Genomic DNA, 17,016 nt, shown 5'->3' with positions numbered 1-17,016 from the left:
TAAATTCTTGCAAGCACTGTTGGAAACTCCTGGTGTTCTGGCTAAATTGTGATTCTCAAACAATCTGGAAATATATCACTGATTGATAAGTATATTTTTTGGCATTTTAACCTTTCAGAGTTCTGCATTGTCTTAATTTTGCCTGACTGAATTATTTGATCTATTTTCTGACATTGTTTTCTGTCACATCTCTCCTGAAACTGCCTCATACCTATTCCTGTGGCGGAGTTTATAAAACTGGTCTAACAGCTTGTGTGTTATCTGATTGCTTCAAGGTTTGCTGATTTAAAAATAGTTTCTGTTTGTAAATTCTTGCATACACTTTTGGAAACTCCTGGTGTTCTGGCTGAAGTGTGATTCTCAATCAATCTGGAAATATATCGCTGATTGATAAGTATATTTTTTGGCATTTTAACCTTTCAGAGTTCTGCATTGTCTTAATTTTGCCTGACTGAATTATTTTATATATTTTCTGGCATTGTTTTCTGTTTCTCATCTGTCCTGAAACTGCTTTCCCCCATTCCTGTGGTGGAGTTTATAAAACTGGTCTAACAGTTTTTGTGTTATCTGATTGCTTCAAAGCCTGCTGATTTAAAAATAGTTTCTGTTTGTAAATTCTTGAATACACTGTTGGAAACTCCTAGTGTTCTGTCTGAAGTGTGATTCTCAAACAATCTGTAAATATATCACTGACTGATAAGTATATTTCTTGGCATTTTAACCTTTCAGAGTTTTGCATTGTCTTAATTTTGCCTGACTGAATTATTTTAGATATTTTCTGGCATTGTTTTATGTTTCTCATCTGTCCTGAAACTGCTTCCCCTTTATTCCTGTGGAGGAGTTTATAAAACTGGTGTAACAGCTTTTGTGTTATCTGATTGCTTCAAAGCTTGCTGATTTAAAAATAGTTTCTGTTTGTAAATTCTTGCATACACTGTTGGAAACTCCTGGTGTTCTGGCTGAAGTGTGATTCTCAAACAATCTGGAAATATATCGCTGATTGATAAGTATATTTCTTGGCATTTTAACCTTTCAGAGTTCTGCATTGTCTTAATTTTGCCTGACTGAATTATTTTAGATATTTTCTGGCATTGTTTTATGTTTCTCATCTGTCCTGAAACTGCTTCCCCTTTATTCCTGTGGAGGAGTTTATCAAACTGGTCTAACAACTTTTGTGTTATCTGATTGCTTCAAGGCTTGCTGATTTAAAAATAGTTTCAGTTTGTAAATTCTTGCATACACTGTTGGAAACTCCTGGTGTTCTGGCTGAAGTGTGATTCTCAAACAATCTGGAAATATATCACTGATTGATAAGTATATTTCTTGTCATTTTTACTTTTCAGAGTTTTGCATTGTCTTAATTTTGCCTGACTGAATTATTTTATATATTTTCTGGCATTGTTTTCTGTTTCTCATCTCTCCTGAAACTGTTTTCCCACTATTCCTGTTGTGGAGTTTATAAAACTGGTCAACAGCTTTTGTATTATCTGATTGCTTCAAGGCTTGCTTAATTAAAAATAGTTTCTGTTTGTAAATTCTTGCATGCACTGTTGGAAACTCCTGGTGTTCTGGCTGAAGTGTGATTCTCAAACAATCTGGAAATATATCACTGATTAATAAGTATATTTCTTGGCATTTTAACCTTCCAGAGTTCTGCATTGTCTTCATTTTGCCTAACTGAATTATTTTATATATTTTCTGGCATTGTTTTATGTCTCACATCTCTCCTGAAACTGCCTCATACCTATTCCTGAGGTGGAGTTTATAAAACTGGTCTAACAGCTTTTGTGTTTATCTGATTGCTTTAAGGCTTGATTATTTAAAAATAGGTTCTGTTTGTAAATTCTTGCAAACAGTGTTGGAAATTCCTGGTGTTCTGGCTGAAGTGTGAATTTCAAACAATCTGTAAATATACCGCTGACTGATAAGTATATTTTTTAGCATTTTAACCTTTTAGAGTTCTGCATTGTCTTAATTTTTTTGCCTGACTGAATTATTTTATATATTTTCTGCCATTGTTTTCTGTTTCTCATCTGTCCTGAAACTGTATCTCCCCTATTCCTATGGTGGAATTTATAAAAATGGTCTAACAGCTATTTTGTTATCTGATTGCTTCAAGGCTTGCTGATTTAAAACTAGTTTCTGTTTATAAATTCTTGCATACACTGTTGGAAACTCCTGGTTTTCTGGCTGAAGTGTGATTCTCAAACAATCTGGAAACATATCGCTGAATGATACATATATTTCTTGGCATTTTAACCTGTCAGATTTCTGAATTGTCTTAAATTTGCCAGACTGAATTATTTTATATATTTTCTGGCATTGTTTTCTGTTTCTCATCTGTCATGAAACTGGTTGCCCCCTATTGCTGTGGTGAAGTTTACAAAACTTGTCTAACAGTTTTCATGTTATCTGATTGATTCAAGGCATGCTGATTTAAAAATAGTTTCCGTTTGTAAATTCTTGCATACACTATTGGAAACTCCTGGTGTCCTGGCTGAAGTGTGATTCTCAAACCATCTGGAAATATATCCCTGATTGATAAGTATATTTCTTGGTATGTTAACCTTTCAGAGTTCTGCATTGTCTAAATTTTGCCTGACTTAACTATTTTATATATTTTCTGGCATTGTTTTATGTTTCTCCTTTGCCCTGAAACTGCTTCCACACTATTCCTGTGGTAGAGCTTATAAAACTGGTCTAACAGCTTTGGTGTTATCTGATTGCTTCAAGGCTTGCTGATTTAAAAATAGTTTCTGTTTGTAAATTCTTGCATACACTGTTGGAAACTCCTGGTGTTCTGGCTGAAGTGTGATTCTCAAACAATCTGGAAATATATCACTGATTGATAAGTATATTTCTTGGCATTTTAACCTTTCAGAGTTCTGCATTGTCTTAATTTTGCCTGACTGAATTAGTTTATATATTTTCTGGCATTGTTTTCTGTTCTTATCTGTCCTTAAACTGGTTCCCCTATTCCTGTGGTGGAGAGTATAGAACTGGTATAACAGCTTTTCTGTTATCTGATTGCTTCAAGGCTTGCTGATTTAAAATAGTTTCTGTTTGTAAATTCTTGCATACACTGTTGGAAACTCCTGGTGTTCAGCCTGAAGTGCAATTTTCAAACAATCTGGAAATATATCGCTGATTGATAAGTATATTTCTTGGCATTTTAACCTTTCAGAGTTCTGCATTGTCTTAATTTTCCTGACTGAATTATTTTATATATTTTCTGGAATTGTTATGTTTCTCATCTGTCCTGAAACTGTTTCTCCACATTCTTGTGGTGAAGTTTAAAAAACTGGACTAACAGCTTTTGTGTTATCTGATTGCTTCAAGGCTTGCTGATTTAAAAATAGTTTCTGATTGTAAATTCTTGCATACACTGTTGGAAACTCCTGGTGTTCTGGCTCAAGTGTGATTCTCAAAAAAAATGGAAATGTATCACTGATTGGTAAGTATATTTCTTGGGATTTTAACCTTTCATAGTTATGCATTGTCTTAATTTTGCCTGACTGATTTTTTTATATATTTTCTGGTATTGTTTTCTGTTTCTCATCTGTCCTGAAACTGTTTTCCCTCTGTTCTTGTGGTGGACTTTATAAAACTGGTCTAACAGCTTTTCTGTTATCTGATTGCTTCAAGGCTTGCTGATTTAAAAATAGTTTCTGTTTGTAAATTCTTGCATACACTCTTGGAAACTCCTGGTGTTCTTGCTGAATTGTGACTCTCAAACAATCTGGAATATAGCACTGATTGATAAGTATATTTTTTGGCATTTTAACCTTTCAGAGTTATGCATTTTCCTAATGTTGCCTGACTGAATTATTTTATATATTTTCTGGCATTGTTTTCTGTTTCTCATCTGTCCTGAAACTGCTTCCCACCTATTCCTGTGGTGGAGTTTATAAAACTGGTCTAACAGCTTGTGTGTTATCTGATTGCTTCAAGGCTTACTGATTTAAAAATAGTTTCTGTTTGTAAACTCTTGCATACACTGTTGGAAACTCATGGTGTTCTGGCTGAAGTGTGATTCTCAAACAATCTGGAAATATATCACTGATTGATAAGTATATTTCTTGGAATGTTAACCTTTCAAATATCTGCATTGTTATAATTTTGCCTGACTGAATTATTTTATATATTTTCTGGCATTGTTTTTTGTTTGTCATTTGTCCTGAAACTGCTTCCCTCCCCATTCCTGTGGTGGAGAGTATAGAACTGGTGTAACAGCTTTTTTGTTATCTGATTGCTTCAAGGCTTGCTGATTTAAAAATAGTTTCTGTTTGCAAATTCTTGCATACACTGTTGAAAACTCCTGGTGTTCTTGCTGAAGTGTGATTCTCAAACATTCTAGAAGTATATCACTGATTGATAAGTATATTTATTTGGCATTTTAACTTTTCAGAGTTTTGCATTGTCTTAATTTTGCCTGACTGATTTATTTTATATATTTTCTGGCTTTGTTTTCTGTTTCTCATCTGTCCTGAAACTGCTCCCCCCATTCCTGTGGTGGAGTTCATAAAACTGCTCTAACAGCTTTTGTGTTATCTGATTGCTTCAAGGCTTGCTGATTTAAAAATAGTTTCTGTTTGTAAATTCTTGCATACACTGCTGGAAACTCCTGGTGTTCTGGCTGAAGTGTGATTCTCAAACAGTCTGGAAATATATCGCTGACTGATAAGTATATTTCGTGGTATTTTAACCTTTCAGAGTTCTGCATTGTCTTAATTTTGCCTGACTGAATTATTTTATATATTTTCTGGCATATTTTTATGTTTCTCATCTGTCCTGAAACTGCTTCCCCTGTATTCCTGAAATGGAGTTTATAAAACTGTCTAACAGCTTTTGTGTTATCTGATTGCTTCAAAGCTTGCTGATTTAAAAATAGTTTCTGTTTGTAAATTCTTGCATACACTGTTGGAAACTGCTGGTGTTCTGGCTGAAGTGTGATTCTCAAACAATCTAGAAATATATCGCTGATTGATAAGTATATTTATTGGCATTTTAACCTTTCAGAGTTCTGCATTGTCTTAATTTTGCCTGACTGAATTATTTTATATATTTTCTGGAATTGTTTTCTGTTTCTCATCTGTCCTGAAACTGCTTCCCCGTATTCCTGTGGTGGAGTTTATAAAACTGGTCTAACAGCTTTTGTGTTATCTGATTGCTTCAAGGCTTGCTGATTTAAAAATAGTTTCTGTTTGTAAATTCTTGCATACACTGTTGGAAACTCCTGGTGTTCTGGCTGAAGTTTGATTCTCAAACAATGTGGAAATATATCACTGATTGATAAGTATATTTCTTGGCATTTTAACCTTTCAGAGTTCTGCATTGTCTTAATTTTGCCTGACTGAATTATTTTGTATATTTTCTGGCACTGTTTTCAGTTTCTCATCTGTCCTGAAACTGCTTCCCCACTATTCCTGTGGTGGAGTTTCTAAAATTGGTCTGACAGCTTCATTGTTATCTGATTGCTTCAAGGCTTACTGATTTAAAAATAGTTTCTGTTTGTAAATTCTTGCATACACTGTTTGAAACTCCTTGTGTTCTAGCTGAAGTGTGATTCTCAAACAATCTGGAAATATATCACTGATTGATAATTATATTTATTGGAATTTTAACCTTTCAAATATCTGCATTGTTATAATTTTGCCTGACTGAATTATTTTATATATTTTCTGGCATTGTTTTTTGTTTGTCATCTGTCCTGAAACTGCTTCCCCTATTCCTGTGGTGGAGTTTATAAAACTGGTCTAACAGCTTTTGTGTTATCTGATTGCTTCAAGGCTTGCTGATTTAAAAATAGTTTCTGTTTGTAAATTCTTGCATACACTGTTGGAAACTCCTGGTGTTCTGGCTGAAGTGTAATTCTCAAACAATCTGGAAATATATCACTGATTGATAAGTATGTTTCTTGGCATTTTAACCATTTAGAGTTCTGCATTGTCTTAATTTTGCCTGACTGAATTATTTTATATATTTTCTGGCATTGTTTTCTGTTTCTCATCTGTCCTGAAACTGTCCCCCCATTCCTGTACTGGAGTTTATAAAACTGGTCTAACAGCTTTCTTGTTATCTGATTGCTTCAAGGCTTGCTGATTTAAAAATAGTTTCTGTTTGCAAATTCTTGCATACACTGTTGGAAACTCCTGGTGTTCTTGCTGAAGTGTGATTCTCAAACATTCTGGAAATATATCACTGATTGATAAGTATATTTTTTTGGCATTTTAACCTTTCAGAGTTCTGCATTGTCTTAATTTTGAATTATTTTATATATTTTCTTGCATTATTTTCTGTTTCTCATCTGTCCTGAAACTGCTTTCCCCATTCCTGTGGTGGAGTTTATAAAACTGGTCTAACAGCTTTTGTGTTATCTGATTGCTTCACTGCTTGCTGATTCAAAAATAGTTTCTGTTTGTAAATTCTTGCATACACTGTTGGAAACTCCTTGTGTTCTGGCTGAAGTGTGATTCTCAAACAATCTGGAAATATATCACTGATTGATAAGTATATTTCTTGGCATTTTAACCTTTCAGAGTTCTGCATTGTCTTAATTTTGCCTGACTGAATTATTTTATATATTTTCTGGCATTGTTTTCTGTTTCTCATCTGTCCTGAAACTGCTTCCCCCATTCCTGTGGTGGAGTTTATAAAACTGGTCTAACAGCTTTTGTGTTATCTGATTGCTTCAAGCCTTGCTGATTTAAAAATAGTTTCTGTTTGTAAATGCTTGCATACACTGTTAGAAACTCCTGGTGTTCTGGCTGAAGTGTGATTCTCAAACAATCTGGAAATATATCACTGATTAATAAGTATATTTCTTAGAATTTTATTCCTTTCAGAGATTTGCATTGTCTGAATTTTGCCTGACTGAAATATTTTATATATTGTCTGGCATTGTTTTCTGTTTCTCATCTGTCCTGAAACTGCTTCCCCCTATTCCTGTGGTGGAGTTTATAAAACTGGTCTAGAAGCTTTTGTGTTATCTGATTGCTTCAAGGCTTGCTGATTTAAAAATAGTTTCTGTTTGTAAATTCTTGCATACACTGTTGGAAACTCCTGGTGTTCTGGCTGAAGTGTGATTCTCAAACAATCTGGAAATATATCGCTGATTAAGTATATTTCTTGGCATTTTAACCTTTCAGAGTTCTGCATTGTCTTAATTTTGCTTGACTGAATTATTTTATATATTTTTTTGGCATTGGTTTTCTGTTCCTCATCTGTCCTGAAACTGGTTTCACCCTATTCCTGTGGTGGAGTTTATAAAACTGGTCAAATAACTTTTGTGTTAGCTGATTGCTTCAAGGCTTGCTGATTTAAAAATAGTTTCTGTTTGTAAATTCTTGCATACACTGTTGGAAACTCCTGGTGTTCTGGCTGAAGTGTGATTCTCAAACAATCTGGAAATATGTCACTGATTGATAAGTATATTTCTTGGATTTTTAACCTTTCAGAGTTCTACATTGTCTTAATTTTCCTTGACTGAATCATTTTATATTTTTTATGGAATATTTTTCTGTTTCTCATCTGTCCTGAAACTGCTTCCTCCTATTCCTGTGGTGGAGTTTATAAAACTGGTCTAACAGTTTTTGTGTTATCAGATTGCTTCAATGCTTGCTGTTTCACAAATAGTTTCTGTTTGTAAATTCTTGCATAGACTGTTTGAAGCTCCTGGTGTTCTGGCTGTAATCTGATTCTCAAACAATCTAGAAATATATCGCTGATTTATAAGGATATTTCTTGGCTTTTTAACCTTTCAGAGTTTTGCATTGTCTTACATTTGCCTGACTGAATTATTTTATATATTTTCTGGCATTGTTTTCTGTTTCTCATCTGTCCTGAAACTGTTTCCCCCATTCCTGTGGTGGAGTTTATAAAACTGGTCTAACAGCTTTTGTGTTATCTGATTGCTTCAAGGCTTGCTGATTTAAAAATAGTTTCTGTTTGTAAATTCTTTCATACACTTTTGATAACTCCTGGTGTACTAGCTGAAGTTTGATTCTCAAACAATCTGGAAATATATCACTGATTGATAAGTATATTTCTTAGCATTTTAACCTTTCAGAGTTCTGCATTGTCTTAATTTTGCCTCACTGAATTATTTTATATATTTTCTGGCATTGTTTTCTGTTTCTCATCTGTCCTGAAACTGCTTCCCCTATTCCTGGGGTGGAGTTTATAAAACTGGTCCAACAGCTTTTGTGTTATCTGATTGCTTCAAGGCTTGCTGATTTAAAAATAGTTTCTGTTTGTAAATTCTTGCATACACTGTTGGAAACTTTTGGTGTTCTGGCTGAAGTGTGATTCTCTAACAATCTAGAAATATATCGCTGATTGATAAGTATATTTCTTGGAATTTTAAATTCAGCGATCTGCATTGTCTTTATTTTGCCTGACTGAATTATTTTATATGTTTTCTGGCATTGTTTTCTGTTTCTCATCTGTCCTGAGAGTGCTTCCCTCATTCCTGTGGTTGAGTTTAAAAAACTGGTCTAACAGCTTGAGTGTTATCTGATTGTCTTAAGGCTTGCCGATTTAAAAATAGTTTCTGTTGGTAAATTCTTGCATACACTGTTGGAAACTCCTGGTGTTCTGGCTGAAGTGTGACTCTCAAACAATCTGGAAATATATCACTGATTGATAAGTATATTTCTTGGCATTTTAACCTTTCAGAGTTCTGCATTGTCTTAATTTTGCCTGACTGAATTATTTTATATATTCTTTGGCATTGTTTTCTGTTTCTCATCTGTCCTGAAAGTGCTACCCCCATTCCTGTGGTGGAGTTTATAAAACTGGTCTAACTTCTTGTGTGTTATCTGATTGCTTCAAGGCTTGCTGATTTAAACATGCTTTCTGTTTTTAAATTCTTCCATACACTGTTGGAAACTCCTGGTGTTCTGGCTGAATTGTGATTTTCAAACAATCTGGAAATATGTCGCTAAATGCTAAGTATATTTTTTCACATTTTAACCTTTCAGAATTCTGCATTGTCTTAATTTTGCCTGACAGAATTATTTTGTATATATTCTGGCATTGTTTTCTGTTTCTCATCTGTCCTGAAACTGCTTCTCCCCATTCTTGTGGTGGACTTTATAAAACTGGTCAAACAGCTTTTGTGTTATCTGATTGCTTCAAGGCTTGCTGATTTAAAAATAGTTTCTGTTTGTAAATTCTTGCATACACTGTTGGAAACTCCTGGTGTTCTGGCTGAAGTGTGATTCTCAAACAATCTGGAAATATATCACTGATTGATAAGTATATTTCTTGGCATTTTAACCTTTCAGAGTTCTGCATTGTCTTAATTTTGCCTGACTAAATTATTTTATGTATTTTCTGGCATTGTTTTCTGTTTCTCATCTGTCCTGAAATTGCTTCCCCCTATTCCTTTGGTGAAGTTTATAAAACTGGTCTAACAGCTTTTGTGTTATCTGATTCCTTCAAGGCTTGCTGGTTTAAAAATAGTTTCTGTTTGTAAATTCTTGCATACACTGTTGGAAACTCCTGGTGTTCTGGCTGAAGTGTAATTCTCAAATAATATGGAAATATATTGCTGATTGATAAGCATATTTCTTGGAATTTTAACCTTTCAGAGTTCTGCATTGTCTTAATTTTGCCTGACTGAATTATTTTATATATTTTCTGGCATTGTTTTCTGTTTCCCACCTGTCCTGAAACTGTTTACCCCCATTCCTGTGCTGGAGTTTATAAAACTGGTCTAACAACTTGTGTGTTAACTGATTGCTTTAAGGTTTGCTGATTTAAAAATACTTTCTGTTTGTAAATTCTTGCATACACTGTTGGACACTCCTGGTGTTCTTGCTGAAGTCTGATTCTCAAACAATCTGGAAATATATAACTGATTGATAAGTATATTTCTTGGCATTTTAACCTTTCAGAGTTCTGCATTGTCTTAATTTTGCCTGACTTCATTATTTTATATGTTTTCTGGCATTTTTTTTTTGTTTCTCATCTGTCCTGAAACTGCTTCCCACTTATTCCTGTGGTGGAGTTTATAAAACTGGTCTAACAGCTTTTGTGTTATCTGATTGCTTCACTGCTTGCTGATTCAAAAATAGTTTCTGTTTGTAAATTCTTGCATACACTGTTGGAAACTCCTTGTATTCTGGCTGAAGTGTGATTCTCAAACAATCTGGAAATATATCGCTGATTGATAAGTGTATTTGCTGGAATTTTAACCTTTAGAGATCTGCATTGTCTTAATTTTGCCTGACTGAATTATTTTATATATTTTCTTGCATTATTTTCTTTTTCTCATCTGTCCTGAAACTGCTTCCCACCTATTCCTGTGGTGGAGTTTATAAAACTGGTCTAACAGCTTTTGTGTTATCTGATTGCTTCACTGCTTGCTGATTCAAAAATAGTTTCTGTTTGTAAATTCTTGCATACACTGTTGGAAACTCTAGGTGTTCTGGCTGAAGTGTGATTCTCAAACAATCTGGAAATATATCACTGAATGATAAGTATATTTCTTGGAATTTTACATTCAGAGATCTGCATTGTCTTAATTTTGCCTGACTGAATTATTTTATATATTTTCTGGCATTATTTTCTTCTTCTCATCTGTCCTGAAACTTCTTCCCACCTATTCCTGTGGTGGAGTTTATAAAACTGGTCTAACAGCTTTTGTGTTATCTGATTGCTTCAAGGCTTGCTGATTTAAAACAGTTTATGTTTGTAAATTCTTGCATACACTGTTGGAAACTCCTTGTGTTCTGGCTGAAGTGTGATTCTCAAACAATCTGAAAATATATCACTGATTGATAAGTATGTTTGTTGGAATTTTAACCTTTCAGAGTTCTGCATTGTCTTAATTTTTCCTGACTGAATTATTTTATATATTTTCTGGCATTGTTTTCTGTTTCTCATCTGTCCTGAAACTGCTTCCTGTTGTGGAGTTTATAAAACTGGTCTAACAGCTTTTATTTTATCTGATTGCTTCAAGGCTTGCTGATATAAAAATAGTTTCTGTTTGTAAATTCCTGCATACACTGATGGAAACTCCTGGTGTTCTGGCTGAAGTGTGATTCTCAAACAATCTGGAAATATATCACTGATTGATAAGTATATTTCTTGGCATTTTAAACTTTCACAGTTCTGCATTGCCTTAATTTTGCCTGACTGAATTATTTTATATATTTTCTGGCATTGTTTTCTGTTTCTCATCTGTCCTGAAACTGCTTCCCCCATTCCTGTGGTGGAGTTTATAAAACTGGTCTAACAGCTTTTGTGTTATCTGATTGCTTCAAGGCTTGCTGATTTAAAAATAGTTTCTGTTTGTAAATTCTTGCATACACTGTTGGAAACTCCTGGTGTTCTGGCTGAAGTGTGATTCTCAAACAATCTGGAAATATATCACTGATTGATAAGTATATTTCTTGGAATGTTAACCTTTCAAATATCTGCATTGTTATAATTTTGCCTGACTGAATTATTTTATATATTTTCTGGCATTGTTTTTTGTTTGTCATCTGTCCTGAAACTGCTTCCCCCTATTCCTGTGGTGGAGTTTATAAAACTGGTCTAGAAGCTTTTGTGTTATCTGATTGCTTCAAGGCTTGTTGATTTAAAAATAGTTTCTGTTTGTAAATTCTTGCATACACTGTTCGAAACTCCTGGTGTTCTGGCTGAAGTGTGATTCTCAAACAATCTGGAAATATATCACTGATTAATAAGTATATTTCTTGGCATTTTAACCTTTCAGAGTTCTGCATTGTCTTAATTTTGCCTGATTGAAATATTTTATATATTTTCTGGCATTGTTTTCTGTTTCTCATCTGTCCTGAAAATGCTTCCCCCATTCCTGTGGTTGAGTTTATAAACCTGGTCTAACAGATTTTGTGTTATCTGATTGCTTAAAGGCTTGCTGATTTAAAAATAGTTTCTCTTTGTAAATACCTTCATACAGTTTTGATCACTCCTGGTGTTCTGGCTGAAGTTTGATTCTCAAACAATCTGGAAATATATCACTGATTGATAAGTATATTTCTTGGCATTTTAACCTTTCAGAGTTCTGCATTGCCTTAATTTTGCCTGACTGAATTATTTTATATATTTTCTGGCATTGTTTTCTGTTTCTCATCTGTCCTGAAACTGCTTCCCCCATTCCTGTGGTGGAGTTTATAAAACTGGTCAAACAGCTTTTCTGTTATCTAATTGCTTCAAGGCTTGCTGATTTAAAATAGTTTCTGTTTGTAAATTCTTGCATACACTGTTGGAAACTCCTGGTGTTCTGGCTGAAGTGTGATTCTCAAACAATCTGGAAATATATAGCTGATTGATAAGTATATTTCTTGGCATTTTAACCTTTCAGAGTTCTGCATTGTCTTAATTTTGCCTGACTGAATTATTTTATATATTTGCTGGCATTTTCTATTTCTCATCTGTCCAGAAACTGCTTCGCCCTTATTCCTGTGGTGGAGTTTATAAAACTGGTCTAACAGCTTTTGTGTTATCTGATTGCTTCAAGGCTTGCTGATTTAAAAATAGTTTCTGTTTGTAAATTCTTGCATACACTGTTGGAAACTCCTGGTGTTCTTGCTGAAGTGTGATTCTCAAACAATCTGGAATATATCACTGATTGATAAGTATATTTCTTGGAATTTTAACCTTTAGAGATCTGCATTGTCTTAATTTTGCCTGACTGAATTATTTTATATATTTTCTTGCATTATTTTCTTTTTCTCATCTGTCCTGAAACTGCTTCCCACCTATTCCTGTGGTGGAGTTTATAAAACTGGTCTAACAGCTTTTGTGTTATCTGATTGCTTCACTGCTTGCTGATTCAAAAATAGTTTCTGTTTGTAAATTCTTGCATACACTGTTGGAAACTCCTGGTGTTCTGGCTGAAGTGTGATTCTCAAACAATCTGGAAATATATCGCTGATTGATAAGTATATTTCTTGGAATTTTAAATTCAGCGATCTGCATTGTCTTTATTTTGCCTGACTGAATTACTTTATATGTTTTCTGGCATTGTTTTCTGTTTCTCATCTGTCCTGAGAGTGCTTCTCCCCATTCTTGTGGTGGACTTTATAAAACTGGTCAAACAGCTTTTGTGTTATCTGATTGCTTCAAGGCTTGCTGATTTAAAAATAGTTTCTGTTTGTAAATTCTTGCATACACTGTTGGAAACTCCTGGTGTTCTGGCTGAAGTGTGATTCTCAAACAATCTGGAAATATATCACTGATTGATAAGTATATTTCTTGGCATTTTAACCTTTCAGAGTTCTGCATTGTCTTAATTTTGCCTGACTGAATTATTTTATATATTTTCTGGCATTGTTTTCTGTTTCTCATCTGTCCTGAAACTGCTTCCCCCCATTCCTGTGGTGGAGTTTATAAAACTGGTCTAACAGCTTTTGTGTTATCTGATTGCTTCAAGGCTTGCTGATTCAAAAATAGTTTCTGTTTGTAAATTCTTGCATACACTGTTGGAAACTCCTTGTATTCTGGCTGAAGTGTGATTCTCAAACAATCTGGAAATATATCACTGATTGATAAGTATATTTCTTGGCATTTTAACCTTTCAGAGATCTGCATTGTCTTAATTTTGCCTGACTGAATTATTTTATATATTTTCTTGCATTATTTTCTTTTTCTCATCTGTCCTGAAACTGCTTCCCACCTATTCCTGTGGTGGAGTTTATAAAACTGGTCTAACAGCTTTTGTGTTATCTGATTGCTTCAAGGCTTGCTGATTTAAAAATAGTTTCTGTTTGTAAATTCTTGCATGCACTGTTGGAAACTCCTGGTGTTCTGGGAAAATGTGATTCTAAAACAACCAGGAAATATATCGCTGATTGCTAGGTATATTTCTTGGCATTTTAACCTTTCAGAGTTCTGCATTGTCTTAATTTTGCCTGACTGAATTATTTTATATATTTTTTGGCATTGTTTTATGTTTCTCATCTGTCCTGAAACTGCTTCCCCTTTATTTCTGTGGAGTACTTTATAAAACTAGTCTAACAGGTTTATTTGTTATTTGACTGCTTCAAGGCTTGCTGATTTTAAAATAGTTTCTGCTTGTAAATTCTTACATACACTTTTGGAAACTCCTCATTGAAGTGTGATTCTCAAACAATCTGGAAATATATCGCTGATTGATAAGTATATTTCTTGGCATTTCATCCTTTCAGAGTTCTGCATTGTTTTAATTTTGCCTGACTGAATTATTTTAAATATTTTCTGGCATTGTTTTATGTTTCTCATCTATCCTGAAACTGTTTCCACCCTATTCCTGTGGAGGAGTTTATAAAACTGGTTCAACATCTTTTGTATCTGATTGCTTCAAGGCTTGCCGATTTAAAAATATTTTGTAAATTCTTGCATACACTGTTGGAAACTCCTGGTGTTCTAGCTGAAGTGTGATTCTCAAACAATCTGGAAATATATCACTGATTGATGAGTGTATTTGCTGGAATTTTAACCTTTAGAGATCTGCATTGTTTTAATTTTGCCTGACTGAATTATTTTGTATATTTTCTGGCATTGTTTTCTGTTTCTCATCTGTCTTGAAACTCCTACTCCCATATTCCTGTGGTGGATTTTATAAAACTGGTTTAACAGCTTGTGTGTTATCTGATTGCTTCAAGGCTTACTGATTTAAAAAAAGTTTCTGTTTGTAAACTCTTGCATACACTGTTGGAAACTCATGGTGTTCTGGCCGAAGTGTGATTCTCAAACAATCTGGAAATATATCACTGATTGATAAGTATATTTCTTGGAATGTTAACCTTTCAAATATCTGCATTGTTATAATTTTGCCTGACTGAATTATTTTATATATTTTCTGGCATTGTTTTTTGTTTGTCATTTGTTGTGAAACTGCTTCACCCTATTCCTATGGTAGAGTTTATAAAACTGGTCCAAAAGTTTTTGTGTTATCTGATTGCTTCAAGGCCTGTTGATTTAAAAATAGTTTCTGTTTGCAAATTCTTGCATACACTGTTGGAAACTCCTGGTGTTCTTGCTGAAGTGTGATTCTCAAACAATCTGGAAATATATCACTGATTGATAAGTATATTTCTTGGCATTTTAACCTTTCAGAGTTCTGCATTGTCTTAATTTTGCCTGACTGAATTATTTTATATATTTTCTGGCATTGTTTTCTGTTTCTCATCTGTCCTGAAACTGCTTCCCCCTATTCCTGTGGTGGAGTTTATAAAACTGGTCTAACAGCTTTTGTGTTATCTGATTGCTTCAAGGCTTGCTGATTTAAAAATAGTTTCTGTTTGTAAATTCTTGCATACACTGTTGGAAACTCCTGGTGTTCTGGCTGAAGTGTGATTCTCAAACAATCTGGAAATATATCGCAGATTGATAAGTATATTTCTTGGCATTTTAACCTTTCAGAGTTCTGCATTGTCTTAATTTTGCCTGACTGAGTTATTTTATATAATTTCTGGCATTGTTTTATGTTTATCATCTGTCCTGAAACTGCTTCCCCTATTCCTGTGGTGGAGCTTATAAAACTGGTCTAACAGCTTCAGTGTTATCTGATTGCTTCAAGGCTTGATGATTTAAAAATTGTTTCTGTTTGTAAATTCTTGCATACACTGTTGGAAACTCCTGGTGTTCTGGCCAAAGTGTGATTCTCAAACAATCTGGAAATATATCGCTGATTGATAAGTATATTTCTTGGAATTTTAACCTTTCAGAGTTCTGCATTGTCTTAATTTTGCCTGACTGAATTATTTTATATATTTTCTGGCATTGTTTTCTGTTTCTCATCTGTCCTGAAACTGCTTCTCCCCATTCCTGTGGTGGAGTTTATAAACCTGGTCTAACAGATTTTGTGTTATCTGATTGCTTAAAGGCTTGCTGATTTAAAAATAGTTTCTGTTTGTAAATTCTTGCATACACTGTTGGAAACTCCTGGTGTTCTGGCTGAAGTGTGATTCTCAAACAATCTGGAAATATATCGCTGATTGATAAGTATATTTCTTGGCATTTTAACCTTTCAGATATTTACATTGTCTTAATTTTGCCTGACTGAATTATTTTGAATGTTTTCTGGCATTGTTTTCTGTTTCTCATCTGTCCTGAAACTGCTAGCCCCATTTCTGTGGTGGAGTTTATAAAACTGGTCTAACAGCTTTTGTGCTGTCTGATTGCTTCAAGGCATGCTGATTTAAAAATAATTTCTGTTTGTAAATTCCTGCATACAGTGTTGTAAACGCCTGGTGTTCTGGCTGAAGTGTGATTCTCAAACAATCTGGAAATATATCAATGACTGATAAGTATATTTCTTGCCATTTCAACCTTTCAGTGTTCTGCAGTGTCTAAATTGTGCCTGACTGAAATATTTTGTATATTTTCTGGCACTGTTTTCTGTTTCTCATCTGTCCTGAAACTGCTACCCTCCTATTCATGTGGTGGAGTTTCTAAAATTGGTCTAACAGATTTTGTGTTATCTGATTGCTTCAAGGCTTGCTGATTTAAAAATAGTTTCTGTTTGCCAATTCTTGCATACACTGTTGGAAACTCCTGGTGTTCTGGCTGAAGTGTGATTCTCAAACAATCTGGAAATATATCGCTGATTGATAAGTATATTTCTTGGCATTTTAACCTTTCAAAGTTTTGCATTGTCTTAATTTTGCCTGACTGAATTATTTTATATATTTTCTGACATTGTTTTCTGTTTCACATCTCTCCTGAAACTGCTTCCCACCTATTCCTGTGGTGGAGTTTATAAAACTGGTCTAACAGCTTCAGTGTTATCTGATTGCTTCAAGGCTTGCTGATTTAAAAATAGTTTCTGTTTGTAAATTCTTGCATACACTGTTGGAAACTCCTGGTGTTCTGGCTGAAGTGTGATTCTCAAACAATCTGGAAATATATCACTGATTGATAAGTATATTTCTTGGCATTTTAACTTTTCAGAGTTCTGCATTTTCTTAATTTTGCCTGACTGAATTATTTTATATATTTTCTGGCATTGTTTTCTGTTTCACATCTCTCCTGAAACTGCCTCCCACCTATTCCTGTGGTGGA

The sequence above is a fragment of the Protopterus annectens genome, chromosome 4.part0 (assembly GCF_019279795.1).
Source record: "Protopterus annectens isolate FY-2018-M chromosome 4.part0, PAN1.0, whole genome shotgun sequence".
In the NCBI taxonomy this organism is placed as follows: Eukaryota; Metazoa; Chordata; order Ceratodontiformes; family Protopteridae; genus Protopterus; species Protopterus annectens.
This window is presented reverse-complemented; position numbering follows the sequence as displayed.